Source organism: Alnus glutinosa, chromosome 7 (assembly GCF_958979055.1).
Source record: "Alnus glutinosa chromosome 7, dhAlnGlut1.1, whole genome shotgun sequence".
NCBI lineage: Eukaryota > Viridiplantae > Streptophyta > Magnoliopsida > Fagales > Betulaceae > Alnus > Alnus glutinosa.
In genome coordinates this window covers 10,462,373-10,471,853 of record NC_084892.1, presented here as the reverse complement: position 1 = coordinate 10,471,853, position 9,481 = coordinate 10,462,373, and positions in this window count along the sequence as shown.

The window sequence follows — 9,481 nt, the reverse complement described above, 5'->3', positions numbered from 1 at the left end:
AAATAAACAACTTACAAAAAAAAAAAAAAAAAAGAAAGAAAGAAAGAAATGGGGTGGCTGCCTTTTTTTAAAAAAAAATATATATAAAAGTTTAATATTTTCTTTTATTAAATTACTGTTTGAAGGCATTTCTATTTTTAAACAAAATTTAACGTCTAAAAATAGCATATTCCGTCCGATTTAACAAGATTCCCTAACAGAATGGGGATTTTGGTATGTAAATGGTAGTTCAATACTCTCTTTTGGTGAGGGTATCAGTTCGTAGTGACATATTGACAATGACCGGTAGCTCATGAAAAGAAAAGGTAATTATCCCTTTCTTTCAACTATTTCAATTTAGTTCCCACCGAATCAAGCTGTGTCTTAGTCTCGGACTCTCAAGTAACGAAATCTGATGTGGTTTTTCTTTTGATATTTGAATTTCAGTGTCCATTATATTTGCTTCTTATGTTGGGTTTTTACAATAGTTGTACATTGTTGACTGCAAATTTGAGTTAGGGTTGGATTTGGTGATAGAATGCTTGAGTTTTTATTTAATTTGGTGCTCTATTATATAGGTTTTGTCTTTGTGCTTGAAAAATATTTAGATTTGTAGTTAATTTTGTAATGAGTCATTATTGTAATGATAGTTTCTCACATGTCCTCCTCTCAATATTTGGTCTTCTTAACATAACATAATATTTGATATAATTAATGGGTATGATGCATTAAGTGTATGATGTATGTTACATGGTAGTAATGTTGATGCCAACTTATGTTAAAGCATTATTGTTAAAAAATAAAAAATAAAAATAAAAAGAAATCTAAATAATCCGAATGTAAAATTTGAAAGTTAGCTTTCTACTTACTTATGTAAAATCTAAAAGTTAGCCAATTTTATTGGTAAATGTAAAATTTAGATAATTTTATTCATGTTGGGTTTTGTTCTTTGATTTTTGGGTTTTGATTTTATACTTTGTAACAATGTAGTATTTTATAAATTGTTGATTTTTTATTTTTTTTTCACTTATTATATATTCATGGATGGTAATTTACAGTGGTGCTAAGACTATGGGTCTAGTCCTAGTCTTTTAGAGATAGTATTATGCCTCCCATTAATAATGAGAATGTTGAATGTGTTAGTAGTGAACCTATAGTGACTGTTGTTAGTCAAAAATCCTAGTTCAAGTCTCCCACTAAAACTTAAAAAAACTAATCAAACACCAATGGCATAGGAACATTTTACCAAGATAGAAGGGGTATCCCGAGGATCTTAAATCAAAATGCAACTATTGTAGCAAATTGTTTAGTTGTCACTCCAAAAAACAAGGTACTTATCCATGCTATCACAGTTAAGGGTCGGTTGCAAGAAATATCCTGATAGGTTTGGTAAATTGAATAAGTCACAATCAAAGTTGAGTTTTGATACTAAGAGGGAATGACAAGTGGGAGAGGGATATTTCAGTAATCTTGGGATTGTGAAATACAATGATAGAAAAATGAGGGTAGCAATTGCTAATATGATAATTGTGGATGAGTTGCCATTTAGGTTTGTGAAGAGTTTCGAGATTTCATGAAGACAGTTGAGCCTAGGTTTTCAATTCTTTCTCATTATACTATGATGAAGGATTGTTTTAAGCTCTTCATATCTGAGAATCAAAAGTTTGAGGTTTAATGTTCACGACAACCAATGCTTGGGTTTGTCTTAACACCGATACGTGGACTTCGGTGCAAAACCATAATTATATTTGTATTACCTCCCATTGTATTGACAGTGATTAAAACTTAAACAAAAGAATTCTAAACTTTTCTTTAATTCATAATCACAAAGGAAAGACTATTGGGAAGAAGGTGAAGTCATGTATGCTTGAGTGTGGTATTAATAGCATTTTCACTATCACAATTGACAATGCTAGTTTCAATGTTACTGCTATTGAGTACTTGAAGAGGAGAACAAAAGATAAAATGGACACTATATTGGAGAATGAGTTGATACACATGAGGTGTTGTGCACACATACTAAATCTTATTATGACTGAGGGTTTAAAATAGGGTTGGCAAAATGGGTTGTTGTGTCGGGTTCAGGTCAACCCGGTTGACCCACCAACCCGAACCTGACACGATTAGTTAATCGAATTGAAACCCAAAACCCGAACACGACACGATAACCTATTTAGTTAACGGGTCATGTTGGGTTGACATGACCTGACTGTTATTAAATATTTTTTTAACGAGTTTTGAATTTTGATTAGGAATCTAGCATTTCAAGAAACCACTTGTCTTATTTGCTTAGGCCACATTGAATCAGAGCTCTTGAAAATAATCCATTGTCAAGCAACATCATACCTTTCCATAAAATGTGGATGCTGAGAATTACAATTTACAGACAAGTAATAACAATAACAAGGAAAAATGCAATGTCAAGAACAAAACAAATAGATCAAATCTCCAATCCAACTTTAAAGAAGAAGGACAAGAAGAAAGGTTGAAATTGAGAAGTTCAAGTAATGGAATTATGGAATGATGTTCACGCACACCATAGCTGCAGATTTCACCAACCATAGCCATGCATCTTCATGTTATAAGTTTCCTTTGGCATCTCATTCGTAGAATGCATGAAGGTTATAACACAACCAAATTGCATATTTCATGTTACAACTTTTGGTCAAAAACAAAGTTACAAGAAGTTTCTGCATGTGAATAAAAACTGTTAAAATATATTGAGAAGGTTATAACAACTGTTGAAAAATATTAGCAATCAGCACAGCCATCTTTGCAAGTTTTGACCAAGAATATCAACAAAATCTTCTGCCCATCTTCCAAAACAAATTAGAGATCGTCTTCCAAGAAAAGTTAGCAAACAGAGAATTCAGTCAACAAGTAAGGGCCAAACAAACCCATAAGCAAAAACCAAGAGTCTAGTAAAAGAGTTCTGTATAAAAAGAACACATCCACATATAAGCCATAGTTAAAGAATATTAACAGGATTTGCTTCTGATGAATTTGGAATGTCATTGGAATTGATATTCAATGTCAAAATATCTTCTTCTAGCTCATCCAACTTCATTTGTGTGAATTCTACATCAAAAGATAAGAGGAATCAGTGTAGTAAAAAAATAATATAAGTTAATGAAAAAAAAAAAATATGCAAATAACAAATATTACATTTCGTCATATAACCAATCCCTAGTGCAAACTAGTGCCTCAACAATATCAGGCTTGAGCAAACTCCTATATTGATCAATCACACATCCACCAATACTAAAAGTGAATGCTGAAGCAATAGTAGAAATAGGAATACTCAAAATATCACGAGCCATGGCAGCCACTTTAGGTTAGCAAAATTCATTTACTTTCCAGAATGAAAGAATGTCAAAATTTCCATTCATATCATCCATCATCATAGGTTCATCCAAATAAAGTTCTAATTGATACTTTTTTTGAATGATCATCTTCCACACCATATCTTAAAAACTCCTACATTAATAAAAAAAATAATAATAATAATAATAAAAAAAGAGAAGAGAATATAAACATCATTTACTAAGTAGTTAGGGGTATATATACTAAGTTACTAATAATATCACATAAATCACAAAATAAACACAAAATTTTACCTTCATCATTGCGGAAGTCCGATTGACCTATTGTTAGGGATCAACACGTCTTGTATCAACAGATATTGTGCTTGAAGATGAAGTTGTATAGGAACCATTATATTCCATAAAAAGAGAGACCAATTTCTCACAAGCATACAAAAACTTGCTAGAATCATTAACTCCATAAAGCTTCGTATAGCAGAAATTTTCAAGGTGAAGCTTGTAACGAGGATCCAAGACAGCTGCTATAGTCAACACTACACTAAATTCTTACCAATATTTCTCAAATTTAGAAAGCATTTTCGTTTCCATTAATCTCTTATACTCATCTTCGCTCTCAACTTCTTCTTTCAAGGTTACATAAATCACAGGAAAGTATAAGTTGGCTATGGGATACTTGGTACCATAAAAATCACATGTAACTTGGTCAAAGCAAGCCAAGAAACTACTTATATTAGTCATTTTTTCTCACTCAAGTGCAGTAGGGCAATGCTTATAATCTGAATCAGTCATCTTTAAATAACTAAAAGCAAGCCGATAATGAATAGCAGTCTCAAGCATAAGATATGTAAAATTCCATCTGGGTTGCACATCTTGTCTTAGCCCCTTTTTACTATCCAATGATATTTGATTTACAACCTAAAGAAAATTTTGTTTTGTCAATTGTAATCCTCTAACATACTTCTCACTATCAGGAATCTTTTGGAGAGCACTATCAATCTCTTTCAAAGTATCTTGAACTATCAAATTAAGAATATGAGCACAACAACGAATGTGAAAAAACTCACATTCACAAATAAGAGTTTTCTTAATGTTCAATTGATGTTTAATAACCCAACAGAAATATCATTGGAAGAAGCATTATCCAATGTTATAGGAAAAGCTTGGTCTCAACCCCACACTCTTGTAGCATATTATACGTCTTTTTACACAAAGATATACCATTATGTGGTGAGAACATGAATGAAAAGATCAACACCCTTTTACTTAAGACTCAATTTTTGTCAATAAAATGTGTTGTGAGACACATATACCCATCAGTAGTCAAAGAAGTCCACAAATCAGATGTTAAACAAATCCTCCTAAGACAAACATTCAATATAGATTTAACCTTTTGTTTCTCCCTTAGATGCAAATTTCTCAACTTAGCCTTAAGAGTATTCTTGGAGATAAGCGGTGCATCAGAATGCAAGTATTTTATCATTTCTCTTATACCATTATACTCAACAAATCAAAAAGGCAAGTCATGCTTAATAACTGAAGCAACCAACAATTCTCTAAATTTTTTGAGCCAATTTAGAGCTACTTACAGACATATATCCCTGATTTCCAGATATGAGCATCTGCCCAACATCACGAGTGTCTCTCCTCATACAAGTTTCCATGTGACGCTTCAGATTTCCAATTCCATACGTACTTGGAGCCAAGTACGTAATACCACATAACTTGCATTTTGCCTTTAGCTTGTCATCACCCGTACCAGAAATAAGTTCAAAAAATTTCCAAATGGCTGAAGTCCTCTTATGCTTTTGGACCTTTTTATCTCTCCCTATAGACACAGATACATCTTCTATTGTATTCGTAGTTAATTCAACCAAATCATCGTCAAAGTCTCCAATAAAATCACAACAGGTACTTCGTTACTCATCTACACACATCATTGTTAGTAACTTAGTTCGTCAATCCAAATTAGATAGTACATAAAATCTAACTCACAAAGACAGCTTGGAACTTGGAAGACTAATAATTTTACCTGATCCTGATTCATGTAAAGAACAAAGCACCCCAACAGAAACAACCTTTGCACAACAAAAAGAGTAAAGAACAAAGCAGCCTTTGCACAACAAAAATTCCAACTTTCTAGTAAAAAAGAACCGCCACAAACATTCCCTTCAAGCAAAGATAAGCACAACCCATCAAATCCAAACCCCAAATTAACAAGACAACCTACTAAAATACCTATTAAAACTCAAAACCCAGAAAATGCAGAGGATTTCAACAATATATACAGTGAAAAGTATTTATCATTCAAATCCAAAAGTTCCATAAAGTACATTCAAAATTTTAGGTACCCCTCACAAATTGTGCCACGGTTCTCATAAAAACGAGTTTTCTTTTTCTTTGTCCTTTTTAATAAATGGGTGAAACAAAAATTAACAATAGCAATCCCAAACAAAATAAAAAAATTACATATAACTCAATAACTCAAGTAACTTAGAAAAAGCTGAAAAAACTAACAGATACTTGAAAAAAGAAGTATCTGGTCTTGTTAAAAAAAAAAAAAAAAAAAAAAAAAAAAAAAAAAAAATTAGAACCAAAGCCAAATCCTACAAACCCTTGTTGCCGTTTGGTAGATTTTGAAGCTCACTCTAGTTGACTCACTATCTTGCTCCATTTCCCTAATCCGCCCCCCTTTTTGTTCGAAATAACTTTTCAAATTCAAAGGAAAACAGAAAGTAAAAAAAAAAAAAAGAAAGAAAGAAGAAGTAAGGATAGTGTAGGTTTAGATATTGATTTAGGGTTTCCTTTGCAGCAAAATATACACAAACTGAAAAAAAAAAAAAAAAAAAAAAAAAAAAAAAAAAAAGAAAAAAAAAAAAAAGAAAAAAAAAAAAGAGCATAGCTGCATAGAGTGAGGGATAATGGATATACGAAGAGAATGACAACTTTGACGAGTGGAGATGGACGGACGGTGTGGAGTCGACGGGCGAGTGAATTTGTGACTGTGAATGAAAAATGCAAGTTATGTGAAAGTGAGAAACTGCTGCTGCTAGAGAGAGGCGCTAGGGTTTTCTAACTTTTGATATTTCGTTTTGTTTTATTTTTATTTTTAATAAATAAACGGGTTGACCCATTTATAAACGTGTCATAAACGGGTCAACCTGTCAACTCATTTAACCTAACACAAACCCTATAACTTTGTGTCGTGTTCGTGTCGGATTCGATGGTCAAAAATTGCCAACCCTAGTTTAAAAGAGGCTAGTGACTCCATAGTAAAGGTTCGAAATGTTGTGAAATATGTGAAGTCTTAAGTTCAAAATTTGAGAAGTTTAAAGGTAATATGAAAAGGGAAAACTTTCATTTAAAGGTTTGTTGTGTCTTGATGTTCCAACTAGATGGAACTCCACATATTATATGTTGGAAGCCATTGAAAAATGTCAAAAGTGCTTTCCAACTTATGGAAAAAGAAGATGGGTACTATGTTTCTACGTTGTTTGAGGAAGGGCAAGGGACAAAGGTTTTGTAACCTCCTCATTTTCATGATTGGGACAATGTTAGGATTTTTCTCAAGTTTCTCAAACTTTTTTATGATGTCACAATGTGACTTTTAGGCTCTTTGTATGTGACATCTAATATGTACTTTCAAGAAATGTTTTACATTTAATCACATTTACAAGCATATTGTGAGAGTGGTGATTATTTATTGAGTGTCATTGCTAAGAAAATGATGAAAACAAAATATAATAAGTAGTGGGGGAATCTTGATAAGGTAAACTTGATGTTTTTTGTTGCGATTGTACTTGATCCACACACCAAATCACATTCATTAGATTTTTTGTTCAAAGAAGTTCTCGATGTTGAGAAAGCAACTCATATGATTACAAAATTGAGGCACCACATTGACAAATTATAAGATCACTATGACAACATTGGTGGGAATTCATCTCGCTCAACATGGTAGTGAATCTCCTCAATGTTCCTCAATCACAACAGATGAAAGTGAGAGTGTTGACCTTTCACTTCACTTCATGAATAAGTTTCATAAGTACCGTGCTTCTAAAAGTGTTGTAGAAAGTAAATCGGAGATAGATCAATATTTAATGGAGGATGCTAAAAAAGTGTTAATTTCGATATTTTAAATTGGTGGAAGGTGAACTCAACCAAATTCTTAATACTTGCCCAAGTAGCACGAGATGTTTTGGTCATTCTCATTACAATGGTTGCTTTAGAATTGGCTTTTAGCACCTGAGGGAGTATGTTAGACTCTTTTTGGAGTTCATTGGCTCCAAGAACAGTTGAATCATTGATATGTTCACAAAATTGGTTAAGGTTAAAACTCATACGTAGTGGCAATGGTTATGATTCCGAGATAGTTAGTGATGCTGAAAGTTATAGGTTAGAATTAGGTAAGCTTTTTATTATCCACTTCTTAATTTACTTAGCTATTTACTAATTTCATTTATCGGTTTGAATTATGATTGTAAATCCCTTTTGTTTTATTCTCCTTTGTAGAAAGAACTTTGAATAACATCAGCATTTTGTTTGAGGATGATTAGTTGCTTGATGGCTGCTATTTGCTGTTTTTTTTTTTTTTTTTTTTTTGGTGTTTTGAGCATTCTGATATGTTGGGCCTGCTGGTTTAGTTTTTTGGAAGTTGTTGCCTGCTAGTTTATCTTTTATGTAACTATTTTGGGTGGCTAGGCCTACTAGTTTAGTTTTAAGTTTTGTTTTAATGTGTGCTAGGGTGAGCAAGATGGCTCTAACTCATGTATTCGATATGAAATTTTAGGTTTATGTTTTATTTGTTATCTGTTGTGTGAGGTTGCTACTTGCTAGTCTAATGGGATCAAGCTTATATTTTTATTATTTTCATAGTAAGATGTTGATCAGTAGGCTTAGTTCTTATTTTGGTTAATTGTTAAGGATCATTGTAACACATCTGTCCCACATTGGGAAGATAAGGAGTAGCCCACATAGAGCATGCGATTTATAAGAGATGATCATAGGTGCTAAGTCTCACATTGCCTAATTACTAAATAAAACTAAGCATTATAAGAAATTCTAAGGAAACTCCAAATTGACAAGTCATTTTGAGTAATAGCGCTAGGGCTGTAGGCGAGCAGAGCTACTCGTGAGCATACTCGGACTCGGCTCGACAAAGCTCGGCTCGGGATCGGTTCATTTATTAAACGAACAGAGCTTGAACATTTTTTTAAACTCGTTTAATAAATGAGCTGAACATGTCAATACTCGGCTCGGCTCGGGGTATGATCATGAACAAAGCTCGTAGAAACTCGACTAGGCTCGTTCATATATATATATATATAATAATAATAATAATAAGTAATTAATATATATATATATATATATATATGTCAAAGTTAAATATTAAAATATAATAATATTTTAAAAACCTAACTAGTAGTTAGGTCTGATTCCATTTGGATTTTAGGAATTAGTAATTACCAAGTAGGCAAGCAGCCTCTTCCTCCCTTTTTTTTTTTTTTTTTTTTTTTTATCAATTTTGTTGCCTTTGTTTTGGCCGTTGGATCTTCATCAATGATGAAGATCCAACAGCCAAAAAGAGATGGAGGGAGAGATATTGTTTTAAGTTTAGGCCTTAGGGTTTCTTTCTTTTCTGAGTTTCTCTCATTTTTGTCATTTCCGCCGCTCACTTTCTTTGTTTCTTCTCAACTCTTCGTTTCTCACCTCGACAGACTCAAGGAGAGTAAATGCTCTCAACCACACACCTGTTGCATTTAATGAGATTTGATCTCATCTCTCTCACAAACGTCTCTAAGACTCTAACCCTCACCGCCAGCAGCTTTTCCTCCATATTCTCTCAACCCCTCTCTCAGCCTCTCTCATCCTCTCTCTGTACCAGTAGATCTTGAGGCTTCACATCTAGTATTTTCAGTCAAATCTTGAGCATGAGGACGACAACCCACACCACGATTCGCATCTTCAGCTTCATCAGCTTATGGGTTGTATAAATATATATATTTTTTTGTTATTTACTCTTTGTTCTTTGTTTAGTCGGTTCGGTTCCTCTCCTGTAGAAAGAACTCTAAGATTTGAGTGCTTTGTCCAAAAATTTCAAAGGCCTTCCGATTTTTTTGGTGAATCTCTTTTTCTCCTTCATCCTTTTAGCCTATCTTCTGATTTTATTCATCTTCTCTCAC